The sequence below is a fragment of the Chlorocebus sabaeus genome, chromosome 22, assembly GCF_047675955.1.
Source record: "Chlorocebus sabaeus isolate Y175 chromosome 22, mChlSab1.0.hap1, whole genome shotgun sequence".
NCBI classification, from domain to species: Eukaryota; Metazoa; Chordata; class Mammalia; order Primates; family Cercopithecidae; genus Chlorocebus; species Chlorocebus sabaeus.
The window spans coordinates 30,792,619-30,811,350 of record NC_132925.1 but is presented as its reverse complement, the minus strand read 5'-3'; positions in this window follow the sequence as shown (position 1 = coordinate 30,811,350).

The window sequence follows — 18,732 nt, the reverse complement described above, 5'->3', positions numbered from 1 at the left end:
TACCAAAAAAGGAAGAAAGGAAGAAAAAAGTATTTGAAGTTCTATTTCAATGGACACAGTTAAATTAGTATTAAACACCATTTAATACCTAATAATTATTAAAATTAGGGGAAAATGAAGCAACAATGATTCCCAAATCTAGCAGTGGTCACTATGACTATAATGTCTTTGGTCTTTCAAAGATTTATCTATGCATGTTTGTGTGAGTATATGTGTGTATTTTTCTGTGGGAGTGTCTACATACTCACACAAACAAATGGATTCATACTCTACAGACTATTTTCAAATATATATATATATAGCCACTTAATAGTATATGTTTTTTCCATATCATTATACATCTAAAATATTATTGTAGTAACTATAGAATATTTCACTGATTGTAATGCTTAATGAATTTATGGATTGGATCCTTAACAGAAAAAAAAAAAAAAAAAACTCTTTTGTACTTTTGTTTCCAATTAACAGCTTGTGGCTAAATTTTTGCACATATCTTTATTTCCTTAGTATAAATCATCAGTTGTAGAGTGTCTGAAACTGGGTAAAGGGTATTTTATATATATGTTTAATTTTATTTTGAAATAGTTTTAGATTTAGGGAAGAGTTGCAAAGACAGTGCAGTTTCTCTATACTCTACATCCAGCTTCCCCTAATGGTTAAAGTCTTACATATAGTACATTTATCAGTACTAGGAAATCAACACTGATATATACTCTTAATTGAGCTACAATTAGTAGTATTAAAATACTAATGTCTTTTCTTTTCTGTTAAGAATCTAATCCATAAAAGCATGTTGCATTTAGTCATCATGTTTTTCAAATCTTTTTCAAATTGTTTTTTGTGACCTTGATACTTCTGAAAAGTACGTGTTAGCTAATTTGTAGAATGTCCCTCAATTTAAATTTGTCTGATTTTTTTTCATTATTAGGTTGGAAATGTGTCCATATTGTTTAAAGGTTTTTGACATATACATTAAAAGCCCTCTCACCCAATATGAGTGATTATGAGTGATAGGTTAAATAAGTTGTTTAAAGCAAGAGATCTTTTAAAGTGATACATATATATTTATGTATATAAAATTTGCTTTTAATGACTTCACTTGGCAATGTTTTTATGTTGGGCCAAGGTTTTGTTTGCTTTTTGTTACTAGTAAATTCTACTGCTTGGAGTTCTAGATCATCTTCCTTTCATAAATCACAAGTAGAATGAATAAATAATTCATGATTCTAGTTTCAATTTGTTTAAAATGGAGAGAGAACTTAAAGCACTTGAAATTCAAGATTTTTACAATTTTATTTTGAATTTGACTCACCCACATCTCACAATTTTCTTTTTCTATTTTCTTTTGAAATGCATATTCATTGGATGTTTTCAAAGCACTTAGTTTTCATTGAAAAAACAAATCACTTTTTAATCTCATCATACTGTAAAATATTTACTTAAATAAGTGTTATAATAAAGAATATAACTGAAATGAGTATGTTTAGGAGAAACAAAACTGACTCTTGGTAGATAAATCCCTTTGGTCACTAACCATTGAGAAAGCAGCAGTTCTTAGGTGAACCCGAGAGAAGCCTGCTAGCTTCCGTGTTCTGCATACAGAGAGTACCTGGTTCTTTGTAGAGGGAATGGTGAGTTCCAGTTAATCTAGAAAGCTGTTTAAGAAGAGACCAGTTAAGAGAGCTGCTGATGTATTTCCAGTTGTCCTCCAGTGGAGTTGTAACCTATTTATGTTCCCAATTACATGATAGGAGAATTGCTGTTCCTCTATCTTTGGTAACAGTGAATAAGAGTATATCAAACTTGCAATATTTCAAAACAGATTATATAGAAATAATTTATCTTAATAGTAGAAAATTATTTCTTAGTGATGATCAAAAAGACTGATTCTCTTTGTTATTTTGCTTATTAATCATCTGTATTTCTCTATTTGTTTCTGATCTTAATGTGTTTTTACACAGATAGCAACCAAATTCTCTGACCTGCTTTTATTTCAGTTTCTAGATGGTGACCTGCTTCAATTACCTGGTAACAATTGTTCTGTTAACTGCTGTATTATGAATCTTGGACAGAATTATGTTTCTTTGAATCACTCTCTGTCTGGTAACTTCCAGTACGAACATTATAAGTATCTTCTGTATTTAAAAAGCCAGATAGAAAAAGAAAGAAATCATTCACCAACAAAGGGGGGATTTAACATGGGGATTAGAAACAACATGTCCAGATAAGCCATGCTATTTGAATTTATTTCATCTGTTACCTGTCTACATATACTCCTACTATTCTTCTTTCACTGGCCTTCCTACTGTTCTTGGAATGCACTGGGCACATTCCCACCCTGGGTCTTTCTGCTGGCTGTTCCCTTTGCCAGGAACATTCTTTTCCCAGTTATCTGCATGGCTAGCTCCCTTACCTCCTCCAAGTCTTTGCTCAAATGATACATTTGCACAGAAGTCTACACTGATTACCCTACTTAAAACTTACCACTCCAACCACTTTTGACTACCCTGACTTGTTCTTTATTCTTATAGCACTTACAACTGTCCTCGTATTATCCCATTTACCTTTTAGTCATATACATTAGTTTTTTTAAAATTATGAGTGCATAGTAGGTGTATATATTTATGGAGTACATATTTTCATAAAGGCATACGATGTATACTAATCACATCAGGGTAAATGGAGTATCCATCATCTCAAGCATTTATAATTTCTTTGTGTTATAAACATTCCAATTATACTCTTAGTTTTTTTAAAAAAATATTTTATTTATTTATTTATTTATTGTTTGCAATGGAATCTCGCTCTGTTGCCCAGGCTGGAGTACAGTGGCGCGATCTCATCTCACTGCAACCTCCACCTCCTGGGTTCAAGAAACTCTCCTGCCTCAACCTCCCGAGTAGCTGGGACTACAGGTATGCACCACTACACCTGGCTAATTTTTGTATTTTTAAAGTAGAAACAGGGTTTTGCCATGTTGGCCAGACTGGTCTCAAACTCCTCGACCTCAGGTGATCCACCCATCTCGGCCTCCCAAAGTGCTGGGATTATAGGCATGAGCCACCGCGCCCGGCCACTCTTAGTTATTTTTAAACGTACAATAAATTATTTTTGACTGTGGTTAACTCTGTTGTGCTACAAAATACTAGATCTTATTCATGCTATCTATTATTGTACTCATTAAACATTCCCACACCCCCTCCCCTTACTACCCTTCCTAGCCTCTGGTAACAATCGTTCTACTCTCAGTCTTCATCAGTTCAATTGTTCTAATTTTTAGGTCCCACAAATGAGTGTACCAGTTAGCTAATTTGTAGAATGTCCCTCTACAAATTCTACAATTTGTAGAGTAATTCTAGTTTGTAGAATATGTGAAGTTTGTCTTTCTGTACCTGCCTTATTTAACTTAGTGCAATGAGCATCCATGTGGTTGCAAATGACAGGATGTCATTCTTTTTTATGAATAGTAGCTGAATAGTAGTACTTCATTGTGTTTATGTACCACGTTTTCTTTATCCATTCATCTGTTGATGAACTCTTAGGTCGCTTACGAATCTTTGCTATCGTGAATAGTACTGTAATAAACATGAGAGTGCAGATATCTCTTTGACATACTGACTTAATTTCCTTTGGATAAAGAACCAGTGGTGGAATTGCTGTGTCATATGATAGCTCTATAAATTTTTCTGTGGAAGCTCTATACTGTTCTCTATCTTGGCTGTACTTACTTACATTCCCACCAACAGTGTACGAGAATTCCCTTTTCTCCACATCCTCACCAGCATTTGTTATTGCATGACTTTTGGATAAATACAAGTTTTACTGGGGCGAGATGATACCTCATTGTAGTTTTAATTTGCATTTCTCTAACGATTAGTGAAGTTGAACACCTTTCCATATGTCTGCCAGTTGTGTGTCTTCTTTTGAGAAATGTCTATTCAGCTCTTTTAACCATTTTAAATTGTATTATTAGATCTTTTCCTATTGAGTTGTTTGAGCTTCATGCATACTTTGCTTATTGATTCCTTGTCAGATGGATAGTTTGCAAATATTTTCTTCTATTCTGTGGGCTGTTTCTTCACTTTGTTGATTGTTTCCTTGCTGTAGAGAAGCTTTTTAACTTGATGTGATCCCATTTATCCATTTTTTTCTTTGGTTACCTGTGCTTTGGGTGTATTAACTAATAAATCTTTGCCCATTCAGATTTCCTAAAGACTTTCTCCAAAGTTTCCTTTCAGTAGTTTCAGAATTTTAGATCTTGGATTTCAGTATATAATCCATTTTGATTTGATTTTCGTATATTGTGAGAGAGAGGGGTCTAGTTTCATTCTGCATATGAATATCCAATTTTCCCCGCACCACTTATTGAAGAGACTGTCCTTTTCCCAATGTATGTTCTTGACACTTTTGTTGAAAATGAGTTCACTGTAGATGTATACATTTATTTCTGTGTTCTCTATTGTGTCCATTGGTTTTTATGTCTGTTTTTTCTGCCTGTACCATGCTGTTTTGGTTATTATAGCTATGTAGTACAATATGACATCTGGTAATGTGAGTCCTACACTGTTGTTCCTTTTGCTCAGGATGCCTTTGGCTTTCCTGGGTCTTTTGTGGCTCCACATACAGTTTAGGATTTTTTTTTTTTTCCCCTGTAGAGAATGTCATTGGTACTTTTATAGGGATTTCATTGAATCTGTAGATTGTTTTGGGTAGCATGAACACTTTAACAATATTGATTCTTCCAATCCATAAACATGGAATATCTTTCCATTTTTTTGTGTCCTCTTCAATTTCTTGATCAATATTTTGTAGTTTTCATTGTAGACACCTTACATTTTCTTTGGTTAAATTTATTCTTAGGTGTCTAATTTTATTTATAGCTATTGTAAATGGGATTACTTTCTTGATTTCTTTTTTAGATTGTTCACTGCATATAGAAATGCTACTGATTTTTGTATGTTGCTTCAGTTTCCTGAAAATTTGCCAAATTTGTTCATCAGTTTTAATAGTTTTTTTGGTAGAGTCTTTAGGTTTTTTCAAATACGAGATCACATGATCTGCAAAGAAAGATAATTTGACTTCTTCCTTTCCAATTGGATATCTTTTATTTCTTTTTGTGTGTGATTTTTATAGTAGTTGTGGGTCTATGATTTATAGCTTATATTGCTTTGAAGTAAGGTCTTTCTATCCCCGGTTTTTTGAGGGTTTTTGTCATGACGGTATGTTGAATTTTATCAAATGCTTTTTCAGCACTCTGCCTATGTAATGTACCACGTTGATTGACTGGTGTATGTTGAAGTGTCCTTACATCCCTGGGATAAATCCCACTTGGTCATGCTAGATGTTATTTTTAATGTGTTGTTGAATTTGGTTTGCTAGCATTTTGTGGAGAAATTTTATATCAATGTTCACCAAGGATATTGTCTTTTTTTAAATGTGTGTTGTTTTTTTTTTTCTGGTTTTGGTATCATGGTAATATTAGCCTTGTAGAATGAGTTTGGAATAATTACCTCCTCCTCTATTTTTGGAATAGTTTGAGTAGGATTGATATTAGTTCTGTAAATGCTTGATCAAATTCAGCAGTGAAGCCATTGGGTCCTGGGCTTTTCTTTGCTGGGAGACTTTTTATATGATTTCAATCTCATTACTTGTTATTGGTCTATTCAGATTTTGAATTTCTTCTGGGCTCAATCATTGTAGGCTGTATGTGTCTAGGAATTTATCCATTTCCAACTTATTGTCATATATTAGTAGTTGCTCATGGCAGCCTCTAATGATCCTTTGCATTTTTGCAGTATCAATTGTAATGTCTCCTTTTTCATCTCTGATTGTATTTATTTGAGTCTTCTCTCTTTTTGTCTTATTTAGTATGGCTAAAGGTTTGTCAATTTTGCTTACCATTTCATAAAACTAACTTCTTCTTTTGTTGATCTTTGGTATTATTTTTGGTTTCAATTTCATTTATCCTTGCTCTGATATTTAGTATTTCTTTTCTTCTGCTAATTTTAGGTTTGGTTTTCTCTTGCTTTCCTAGTTCTTTAAGAAGCATTGTTAAGTTGTTTATTTGAATTTTTAAAAGCTTTTTCAGTGTCAGTACTTATTGTTATAAACTTTCTTCTTATTCCTGCTCTTGCTCTATCCCAAATGTTTTGGTATGATGTATTTCCATCTTCATTTGTTTCAAGAAATTTAAAATTTTCTTTTTAATGTCTTCATTGACTCGCTGTTCAGGAGTCAGGAACATATTGTTTAATTTCCATGTGTTTGTATAGTTTCCAAAGTTTCTCTTGTTATTGACTTCTCTTTTTATTCCATTGTGGTCAAAGAAGATACTTGACATAACTTCAATTTTTTGAAATTTTAAAGACTTGTTTTGTGGCCTTACATAAGGTCTACCCTTGAGAATGATCCATGTGTTGAGGAGAAAATGTATTCTGAAGACATTGAATCACTACCCCTATTGGATATCTATAAGGTTCATATGGTCTACAGTGCAGCTTAAGCCTGGTGTTTCTTTGTCGACTTTCTGTTTGGATGATCTGCCCAATGCTAAAAGTGGGGTGCTGAAGTCTCCAACTATTATTTTATTGAGGTCTATCTCTCTAATTAGCTCTAATAATATTTGCTTTATATATCTACATGTTCTGGTGTTGGGTGCATGTATATTTACAGTTGTTATATTCTCTCGCTGAATTGATACTTTTTATTACCTTCTTTGACTCCTTTTATAGTTTTTGTCTGGAAATCTATTTTGTCTGATATAAGTATAGCTAATTCTGCTCTTTTCTGGTTTCCATTTACATGAAATATATTTCCCCATTCCTTTATGATACTTTCTGTTTGTATTTATAGGTGATATGGGTTTCTTGTAGACTACAGATCACTGGCTCTTGTTTTTTTTTAATCCGTTAAGCTACTATATCTCTTCTGATTGAAGAGTTTAGTCTATTTACATTCAGTGTTTTTATTGATAAGTAAGGACTGACTCCTGCCACTTAATGATTTGTTTTCTAGTTGTTTTGTGCCCTTCTCTTCCTTCTTTACCATCTTCCTTTTACTAAAGGTGATTTTTTCTGGTGCTATGTTTTCATTTATTACTTTTGATTTTTTTATGCATCCATTGTACGTTTTTTGATTTGAGTTACCATGAAGCTTGCAAATAATATCTTATAACCCATTATTTTAAACAGATGACAACCTAACAGTGATTGGATAAAGAAACTAACAATGAGACAACTTATAAAAATTCTGCACCATCTCCCACACAACTTTATAACTTTTTGTTATTTCTGTTTGCATCTTATTACATATACTATGTCTTGAAAAGCTGTTTTTCAAGTTATTTTTGATAGTCATCTTTTAATCTTTCTACTGTAGATATGAATAGTTTGCATGCCACAATTACAGTGTTATAATGTTTTCTGTTTTTCTGTGTACTTACTATTACCAGTGAGTTTTCCACCTTCAGATGACTTCTTATTTCTCCTTAACATTCTTTTCTTTCAGATGGAGGAACTTTCTTTAGCATTTCTTATAGGACCAATCTGGTATTGTTAAAGTGCCTCAGCTTTTGTATGGGAAAGTCTGTATTTCTCCTACATGTTTGAAGGATATTTGCATCAGATGTATATTTCTAGGGTAAAATATTTTTTTCTTCAACACTTTAAATATGTTATGCCACTCTCTTCTGGCCTGAAAGTTTCCACTGAAAAGTCTGCTGTCAGAGAAGTGGAGCTCCTTTGTATGTTATTTTTTTTCTCTTGGTGCTTTTAGGATCCTTTCTTTGTCCCTGACCTGTGGGAGTCTATTTAATTTATTGAGGTAAGTCTTATTTGGGTTAAATCTACTTGATGTTCTATAACTTTCTTGTACTTGAATATTAATACTAGGTTTAGGAAGTTCTCTGTTATTATCCTTTAAATAAACTTTCTACCCCTTTCTCTCTTTTTCTACCTCCTTTTTAAAGCTAGTAACTCTTAAATTTGCCTCTTTGAGGCTATTTTCTAGATCTTGTAGGCATACATTTTTTTTTTCTTTTATCTTGTCTCTTCTGACTATATATTTTCAAATAGCCTGCCGTTTGCTTGTGACGGTTACTACTGGACTGAACAAAGGGGAGGTGAATGCAAAAATGAAATCTAAGATAAAATAATCTGTTTTAAAGAAGGGACCAGAGGGCTCCTTGCTTCTAGTGAGCAAGGACCCTGAGCTTCCACAGCCCTTTGTATTTATTGGGTAGAAAGAACAGGGAGGAGTTAATGGTTGGCCGGCTGCTTGATTTATCACAGGTTCACATGATTGCTAAGAGGCTTCAGATGCACCTGTATATATTCACAAGAAACACTGCACCTGGGGCATGACTGCCCTCAGTATTCCTTCTGGGTGGCAGACACAGTTTGCCAGCTTGCCGACATCCTGCTTTCATGAAAACAGTTTGCTGTTTGCTTATATAGCCTCCATGGTGTACTAAGTTGATCATGACCCTCATTCCTTCGGCCTCCAACATTTGCTTACTGATACTTTCTTCTGTTTGATGAATTCTGCTGTTAAGAGACTCTGATGCATTTTTCCATATGTCAATTGCATTTTTTAGCTCCAGAAATTCTGCTTGACTCTTTTAAATTATTTCAATCTCTTTGTTAAATTTATCTGGTAGGATTCTGAATTGTAGGTAGGATTTATCTGGTAGGATTTATCTCTTTGTTAAATTTATCTGGTAGAATTCTGAATTTGTTAAATTTATCTGGTAGGATTCCTTGTCTGTGTTATCTTGAGTTGCGTTGAGCTTCCTCAAAACAGCTATTTTGAATTCTCTGTGTGAAAGGTCACATATCTCTCTCTCCAGGATTGGTCCTTCATGCCTTATTTAGTTTATTTGGTGAGGTCATGTTTCCTGAATGGTCTTGATACTTGATGTTTGTCAGTTTCCAGGCATTGAAGAGTTAGGTATTTATTGTAGTCTTCACAGCCTGGATTTGTTTGTACCTGTCCTTCTTGGGAAGACTTTCCAAGGATTCAAAGGGACTTGGGTGTTGTGTTCTAAGTTTTTGGTCACTGTAGTAGGGGCACGCTAAGCCCAGTAATACTGTGGTTCTTGGGGACTTCTAGAAGTACTCCCTTGTTGGTCTTGAGTAAGAACTGGCAGAATTCCCTGGATTAGCAGGCTGAGATTTTTGTTCTCTTCCCTTACTTTCCTCCAAAGGGAGTCTCATTCTCTGTGCTGAGCTCCCAGGAGCTGGAGGAGGGCTGACATAAAGACCTCTGTGACCAACACCGCCAGGCCTGTGCTGGGTCAGATCTGAAGCCAACACAGCACTGGGTCTTGTCCGAGGCTGGTGGTGACCACTGTCTGGCTATTGCCTATGTTTACGCAAGGCCCATGGGCTCTACAACCAGCAAGTAGGGAATCTAGGGAAGGCTTGTGTCCTTCCCTTCAGGGTGGAGAGTTCCTCTGGGCCCTGGGAAGTTCCAGAAATACTGTCTGGAACCTAGGGCCTGGAGTTGAGACTCTGAGGACTACCTGTTGCCCTAGTCTACTGTGGCTAAATTGGTATCCAAGTTGCAAAACAAAATCATCTTTACTCTCCACTCTCCTGTCCTCAAGCAAAAAGAAGGATTCTCCCTTGGAGTTGCAAGCTGAACTGCCCCAGGTTGAGGAAGGGTATCACAAGCACTCCCTTGGCTTCCCTTGCTCGTGTCTCACTAGGTAATGTGCATCCCAATTCCACTGACTCTGAGCCCGGCACAATACCAAGACTTGCCCAGGAATTGCAGTTCTTGTAGCCTAGACTGCTTTCAAGTTTATTTGGGACCCTAGAGCACTTCAGTAGGTGGCAGTGGGGGCTTCCCAGAACTCCAGTTCTGACCGGTGGCATGAACAACTTGCCTTTGGCCAGGGCTAGTTTAAATGCCCCTCCATGGGGCATTTAGTGTGAATAGTTGTTCAATATTGTATTATTGTATGGGGAATGACTGCTGGAGGCTTCTGTTCAGCTCTCTTGCTCTGCCCCCTCTACATACATTGTTTAATTCTGACTCCCATTACTAGAATGGAAACTCCATATCAGAGGTAAGAATCTTGGTTTTGTGTTCTGATATAGTCCGACATCCCAGGGCAGTGCCTAGAATATGGTAAATACTCAACATTATTTGTTAAATGAATAAATCAATTTAAAAAGAAGGTTTCTACACATGCAAAGAAGAGACACAGGAAAGTGACGTCCTTAGTAGGATACTCTATCTGGGAAAATGTAAGTGTTTTAATCAGAATCTTTTGAAGATGTTGTCCCCCCTTTGTTGGCCATCTTCATAGGAGTGACTTGTAGATCTTCAAGGCACATAGGTCCATCCTACGTATCTCTTCTAATGGTTTGGTTTACTCAAGCAAGGCTATCTTGATGTTACACAAAAGCCACTTTGTAACTAAAACTCTCTAGATTAGAGATTTTCATAGTCCAGTGTCAAACCATCACAGTTTTTGTTAAGGAATTTTTCTAGACAAAATTCTTGACTGCTCAGTATTAAGTGATCAGGACCCTGAGTTATGCAGGCCTGAGTATGAGAAGCTAGAGGAAATACTTCCCATACCCATCTTTTAGAGCTTACCAGCAAGATGTTTGTCCTAAGGCAATAATGTGTTTTTCTAAGTCCTTTGAGGACACATCCAGAGAAAGTTCTGTAGGCAAAGACACTGTTGTTCCTCATTTTCTTTCAATTCACTGTGAATATTATAGTCTGATTTAAACATTTTATAAGAAAGTTTTAAGAATGTTTTATTTTAGATAATAATGAAAAAGCGGAGGTTCCACTTCTGCTTAAGGATGTAGAAAAATGCAAAAACCATATTGCCCCCATACTAACAAGAAGAAAAGTCCAGATATAATCTCAAAAAAAATCTTTTCTTAAACTCATCATATAACTGAAGTTGCAAAACAGCTAAGGGAATTGAATCCCAATGAGCATCAAGCCCCTCTGTGCAGGGATAGGCCACATGATCTGTTTCATCTTTAGCACAGTAAGGGAGGAAGAGGTGGCTTCCATAAAAGCAGGGAAGAAAGCAGCTAAAATTTCAACACATTTCTAAATGCCAAGTGTGGGCTAGCATATCAATTTAGAATAACTGGGAGCTCCATTCACAGTCATTTACAAAATCTTCTCCATGGGCTTACACTGGATGCTCACAAGAAAGATTGGAGGTCAAGGAAAAAGAACAATAATAACTGTTCTTGGAGCTGCTAGAAACAGGAGGAGGTTTGTTTGCAAGGAGATAGAGGCAGGCATGCTAAGAGGGCCCTGTTTCCAAGGCCCAGGTGCACATATTCTGCCTAACACTAAGGCGAGACCAGAAGAACAGGGCATTACTACAGTTCCCAGCATTAGCTTAGCACCAAATAATAAGCAATAGAAGTCTACTGCTGAGGGAGGGGGCAAGAGTTTGGAGAGACATGCCCTGTGAGGCATGTGTGTTCAGGGTCTGATGAAATCCAACGGTAGAGCAGGGACACTGAGAAGAGCCCTTCAGCACTCTCATGCCCCACACTGCATGAAAACCCATCACTGGAGAAATATGAAGATTGGTGTGGTGAGAAAATGACAGCAACAACAATATTCAAACAGGGCTTTTAGATTGACTGCAGAAGAGTTAAGAAAACATAAATCTGATGGCATAATTTTTCAATATTTTCCACATTACATCTGGATCAAGGCTTTTGATCTTAAAAAAAAAAAAAAAAAGTTTGTGTGTTTGAGATTTTTGGTAACTCCACTGTTGGCAGTGGATGCCCTCCCATAGGAGGTAACTAGGAAAACAGTAGGTTCAGGGCAGGAGGAATTAAGAAATTATCTTTCTGCACTCATCTCTTTGGTCCTGAGTTATATCAAACTTCAGCATTCTGTGGTTCTAAATCAAATGTTAAGGGAAGAATCTAATGTTTGGAGTCCCATGCCTGCTTTCACCTGTTGCTGCAGTTGTTGTGGTTTGATTTAGTATCTACTGCCTGGTCCTTGCACCAATATTCATGATATTGAAACCAGACTAGTGGCTATAGCCAGGGTGAATTATAAGATAATTCATTTATCATCATTTCCAGTGGAATGATTTTTTTCAAATATTACATGCTGGAAAACATGTACAGGCAATTTGGCTTTATAAAACTTGTGCTAAGGAAATCAATATAACATAGACAATGTTAAATGTTAAGGTTATTTTTTAAAGCAATATATCCCTAGATTTTCCGGCACATTCTCTAGCAATTCTAATATAAATTCTGTAAATATTCATGAGATTCTATAAATACTTGAAGAGATAATTTATTTTTCAAGGTTAAATTTACTTAGAATGCCTTCTTTTTAGAAAGCTCTCCACTTTATATTCTGCATGTAAACATAATAGCACAGTTAGGAAACACAAACTCAAATATGTTGATTACAATATAATTCCCATCACTTCATATATGAATTGCCCAAAATTTCAACTTCAAGTTTAAATATAGCATACTTAATATATAAAAGTGAGAGAGGGAGAAAACAGTAACAACATTTACTCATACTGTTCTTCAGAATTTCAAATGAAAATTTGTTGATTACTAAATCAAAGTTGGAATTCAAGATTACACTGAATGTGTACAGATACAATTTTTCTAAAAAAAGCAACAACCACCAAAAATAACTGTTTTGTATTTAAATAATGAGGTAAAAGCAACTAACAAATTTGGTTTATTTATAAATTATAACATAGGCCTATTATATGAAAAGTAGAAAAATACCTCTATCTTAAATCAATTTCCTTCCTATTCTGAAGAAGCTGGAAAAAAGATAACACAAGCAAATTAACATTTCCTTTGCTTGTGGTAATGATAGTCCTAAAAATAAAGTCAACTCTACCTATATTATAACTTTAGTACAAGAATAGGATGATTTATCAGTGTTACAGAAGGTAGTCAGAAGAATAAAAGAAAACCCATGGCATCCATCCTCCTAGCCTATCTTCAGACATCAGTTTTCACCAAATAAAAATTGGTTGGGAGTATACACTCTGTCTTTCTCATGTCCTTAGGGCAAGGCTGGTCTTTTTTAATGTCTATATACCTACATAAGCAAAAATGTACATATATATAGATAAACAATATTTACATATTTATTTATTTGCTTCCTAAAATAGTCTTTGATCTTCTTGTTAAGGTATTTTAACCTGTAGAAAAATGTGGCAGACACTTGATTTGCTGAGGCCCACACAGTGCTTTAGAGCTAACTCTTGTTACAAAAGCCGTTTACTTCATTAATTGTCACACAACTTCCAAATTAGTAGAACTTCAATTTTATTCCAGTGTAATTTGAGTATCTAGCAGATTGTATAAAGCTTATCTTGTTTTTTTTCCCATGCTCTCTCTTTTATTTAAGTACAGGAGTAATACATGTTCATTATATATAATCCATTTATTACAGGAATATGTCTCCTATATGCTTTCCCAAAGACATTAATAGTTTAGACCAGAAGACTTTTCATTTTGTAGCTTAAAGCAATGTGATGATAGTCTATGATATGGAGAGAGATGATATTCATAGACAATTAGGATATTTGTTAGATTTCTAAGACGTTACCACAATGTGTGTGGCTCTACAGTTAAATATCTGTCTTCTGACCCTTCTTAGACCATATTTTGAGTATATGCTTTTCTTACAAATTATGATATGATTATTTCCAATCCAGTGTAAAGAATAGCTTCAGGCTGAGCTCAAAATTTCAATGATGCTATTAGTGGTTTTCCCAAAGGAATCAATTTCGTTTGAATTTAGATCTTGGCTCACTAAAAATATCTTTAGTTTACTTTCCAAATGATGAAAAAATATATAGGCCAAAAAAAAACAAAAAAACAAAAAAAACCCCACTGGAACTGAAGGAGTTTTGGCTTAGTATAATTCATTTAAAATTTACTAAAGGTTAATTAAATATTTAAATTAATTATATTTAGTAATTTTATTATACTACTTATGTACAGAGTAATACCTTACTTACTTATAACTTTGCCAGTAACCTCACCTCCCCAGAACATAGACCGAAACAAAAAAATAAAACCAAAATGTATGACATGAACTAAAGCTCTTGTGGGAAGAACTAAAGTTTTCTTTTGGGAAGGTTTTAAATTAAATTTCCTTAATTTACATACCATTATTCAAATTTTATTTCTTTTTCTTTTTCTTTCTTTTTCTTTTCTTTTTTTTTTTTTAGACAGAGTCTCTCTCTGTTGCCCAGCCTGGAGTGCATTGGCGTGATCTCAGCTCACTGCAACCTCTGCCTCCCGGGTTCAAGCAATTCTCTGCCTCAGCCTCCCGAGTAGCTGGGATTACAGGTAGCTGCCACCATGCCCAGCTAATTTTTGTATTTTTAGTAGAGATGGGGTTTCACCATCTTGGCCAGGCTGTTCTTGAATTCCTGACCTTGTGATCCACCTGCCTCAGCCTCCCAAAGTGCTGGGATTACAGACGTGAGCCACCACCCCCGGTCCTCTTTTTTCTTTCTTTTTTGAGACAGGTTCTCACTCTGCCACCCAGGCTGGAGTGCAGTGGCATGATTACCACTCAATGTGGCCTCAACCTGCTGGGTTCAAGGAATCTTCCCACCTCAGCCTCCCGAGCAGCTAGGATTCCCATTACATACCACCACACCTGGCAAATTTTTGTATTTTTTTTAGAGATGGGGTCTCACTATGTTGCCCAGCCTGGTGTCAAACTCCTAGGCTCAAGCAATCCTTTTGCTTCAGTCTCCCAAAGTGTTGGAATTATAGGTATGAGCCACAGCACCTAGCCAGATTTTCTTTTTTCTTTTTTTGTATTAGTTTGGATTATTTGTCTTTCAATAAATTAGTTCATTTCAATGATGTTATCCAAATTATTGACATAAAGTTATTCATATTTCTTTTTTTTTTTTTTTTTGAAACATGGTCTCATTCTCAAACCCAGGCTGGAGAGCCGGGGTGCACTCATAGCTCACTGTAACCTTGAACTCCTGGGTTCAAGCAATCCTCCCACATCAGCCTCCTGAGTAGCTAGTACTACAGGCACCTGCCACCATACCCAGCTAATGTTTTTATTTTTTGTAGCTATGGGGTCTTTCTGTGTTGCTCAGGCTGGTCTCAAACTCCTAACTTCAAGGGATTCTGCTGCATCGGCTTCCCAAAGAACTGGGATTACAGGCATGAGCCACCATGCCTTGCCTATAGTATTTCTTTATTATAATTTTATATCTGAGTTACCCCATGAGATCTCCTAATGTACACTTAATATACTCTTATACTTTGATATGGATAATTAATGTTTTCTCTCTATTTTTTTCTTAATCAGTCTAACTAGAGATTTATTGGTTTTATTAATCCTGACGAAGAACCAAATTTGTTTTTGTTGAATTCATTCTTAAAAAATTGATTTCTTCTCAGTTTTATTATGCCTTTTCTTATACTCACATTAAATTCAATTTGTTCTTTAGCTCCTTAAGGTAGAAGCATAAATAATGAATTTTAAAACAGCTATCTTTTCTAATATAAATATTCAAGGCTATTATTTTTTCTCCAAGTCCTGGTTTAATTATATTTCATACATTTGTGTATATTTTGTTTTCATTTTCATTTAATTCAAAATTTAAAAAATTGCTTTTATAATTTCTTCTTTGCCCTAAAGGTTATTTAGAATTATGTTGTATAATTTCTAAGCATATGCATCTATTTAAAGCATCTTAATTTTTTTCTTCTAATTTAATTCTACTTTGGCCAGAGAATATGATGTGTATTGTTCCGATTCTTTGAAATTTATTTCTGGAAGGTCAAGCATATTCCTTGTCTTAGTAAATATTCCATCTTTATTTGTAAAGAATTTGTATCCTCCCGTTTTTGAAGGTAGTGTTCTATAAAATCAATTAGTTTAAGTTGGTAGCTACTGTTGTTCAAATCTTCCATACACGTTACACTTTCTTTTTTCCAATCTAGTCTTTCTATCGATGCCTTAGGAGAAGTTTTAGAACTTCCCTTTCTAATTTAGCTATTTCTATTTCACTCTTTTGATTTTGGCTTTATTTTGAACCTTTGTTACTAGGTGCATACACATTAACAATCATTATGTCTCTTTGGTAAATTAATTTCTTCTTAATTATCAATTGTCCCACTATATCTCTACTACTTTTTGTCCCAATGTCTATTTTGTCTGCTATTAACATAGTCACTTAAATGGCAGTTTGTCACATTTTCCTGTTTTTTTTTTTCTTATTCTTTTACTTTTAACCCTCTATGTCAACTTATTTCAGTGACATTTCCTTTAAACAGAATGTATTTTTATCGCACTTTTTAAATCCAATTGACAATCTCTGCTTTTAAATTTGTATATTCAGTGCTACTACATTTAACATGTTTATTGATATTGATGGATATTGATATTATAACATTTAACTATGCCACTTCTCTTTTTATTTTCTATTTGTCCCATTTGTTCTTTGTTCATTTTTTCCTTCCCTTTCTTTTTTAGACTAATTTATATATATAAGTATTTCATTTTATCTCATTTTGTGGCTATGTGGTTTTGATATAACTGGTTTCTTGTTTGTGTATAGTCTCTGCAAGATTTACTATATCCATCCATAACTTATAACAGTCTACCTGGAGTTAATATGCTATCATACGATACATAATTTAAGACTCTTAGAATATACTTACATTTATCCTCTTCTAGATTATTGTGTCATTACTGTTATTCATTTTACTTGTATTTTTATATTTCCTACAATTAATTTTAATTATATTTTGTTTTAAAAAGTAAATTTTCTTGTAAAGATATTGAGAAACAGGAAAAAATGTTTCCTATTTACCTTCATTATTACCATTTCTAATGCTCTCATTCCTTGGTATAAGTCTGAGTTTTTAATCTAGTCTCATTTCACTTCAGACTAAATAACTTCTTTTAAGATTTCTTGTAGTACAGATTTACTGATTTTAAAAATGTATCCCTTTCTTTTTATGCCCATAGCCATGGCCACACCTCCAGGGTCATTAGATCCTGCATTACCAGGAATCCTTCAGTTGGTCCCTAACTTGTCCTTTTATCACTAATGTCATTTTCCGGGTATCTACTCTTCACATTTCTGCCAGAATCATCCTTCCAAAATGTGAGTCTGATCCTGTAAGTTTCTCCTTAAAATCCCCAATGGCTTCCAATAGTCTTCATGGTAAATGTCAAACTCCTAATTTGGCATTCAAAATTCTTTATTTTCTAGTCTACGCCTACTTCTCCACTACTATTTCTTGTAATGCTGTGACCTGTACTCCATTAAAGTGCCAAACCAAACTCCTTTCAGTTCCTAGAATTCCAGCTGTAACTTGTTTTTTGTTATATATTTTTAGCAACAATGAAGACAACCATTTTGTTGTATAGAATAGAAGAAAACAAGAAAACCTTAGGTTATCAGGCAAAATTACAAAGCACTGTCTAAAATATAGAGCAGAAGGGAACAGAGATTTCTTGCAAAGAAATCTGTCAAAATTTCTCTTCACTTAAATTATCTCTTTTAAGACAGGCACGTTCTGCCATTTTGGGTAAGGATCAACAAGTCTTGACCCATTGTTAACTCTTACCTCTGTTACAAAAGTTAATAATCGTCTCTACTTGTTATTTGCCATGATTTGGTACCTTTATATATATCAGTAAACTGAGAAGTGAAGCAATTTGCCTCAGGTAAAACAGAGGTGGTAATGGTATTTAACCTCAGCCCTGTATGACTATAAACCCTATAAGTATCCTACTAAATGCTCTGGAGTATCAGAACCTCTTCTGTTTTCATGCAGTAGACGGTTGTTAACCTAGATAGTTGTCAAAACTATCCTGCTTTTGTTGATAACCATGGATCATAAACACAGAACCTAATGTAAGAATTGTTACTACCTGTTTAGTTTTTTTACTAGTGAACTCCAGCAATATTCCAGTTTTCTTATTTGTAACATTTTATTCATAATCTTTCCTTACAGGAGAGAATCAAAAATATTTGTGAGATATTATAAGATATTTCTAACACAAACAAATGCCTTATAAACCCCTTTAAGTTGCTTGAAGAAATGTGTAATATGAAGGCAAGTTTTTAGTGGTTGAAATGTATTTTCCACAAGTACCGCCAGTTGTTTTAAACACAATCTCATGGTAACAGTTTGTTCATCCAAGATTAACATAAGCCAATATACACATTTGTAGAAAAACGTAACCCAATTACTTTGAGGAACACTGACATATTTTAGATCAAAATGCCAAAAAATGAATTTTCTTAATAATTAGTTTCAAACATGACATTTTTAAGATTAAAAACTGTTCTTAAAAACACCTCTATGCCCTTATGTTACATCTATTTTACCAGATATTGAGTAACATAAGTGGGCAAAAATAACAAGAGCAACTCATCTCAATAGTTATAGCTCACATTTTTTTCTTGTTGACATATGAGGCAAATTGCCTTAAAGGTCATTAACCATGTGTGCTGCAGATAAATCTCACAACTGTTGCTGTTTATCTTGGCAGCACTGTAAAATATCAGAAATCTTTGATTAAAATTCTAAGTTCCTGTGAAGCCCTAAAACTTTAAAATTTTAAGCTAGGAAAGGATTTATTCAAGTTTTTATATTGTAAAATCAAACAACAGCAACTTCTGGCTCTTTTACCTGCTCAAATACAAGCATCCCTTTCTTGTTCTGGAGAAACATATCTAAA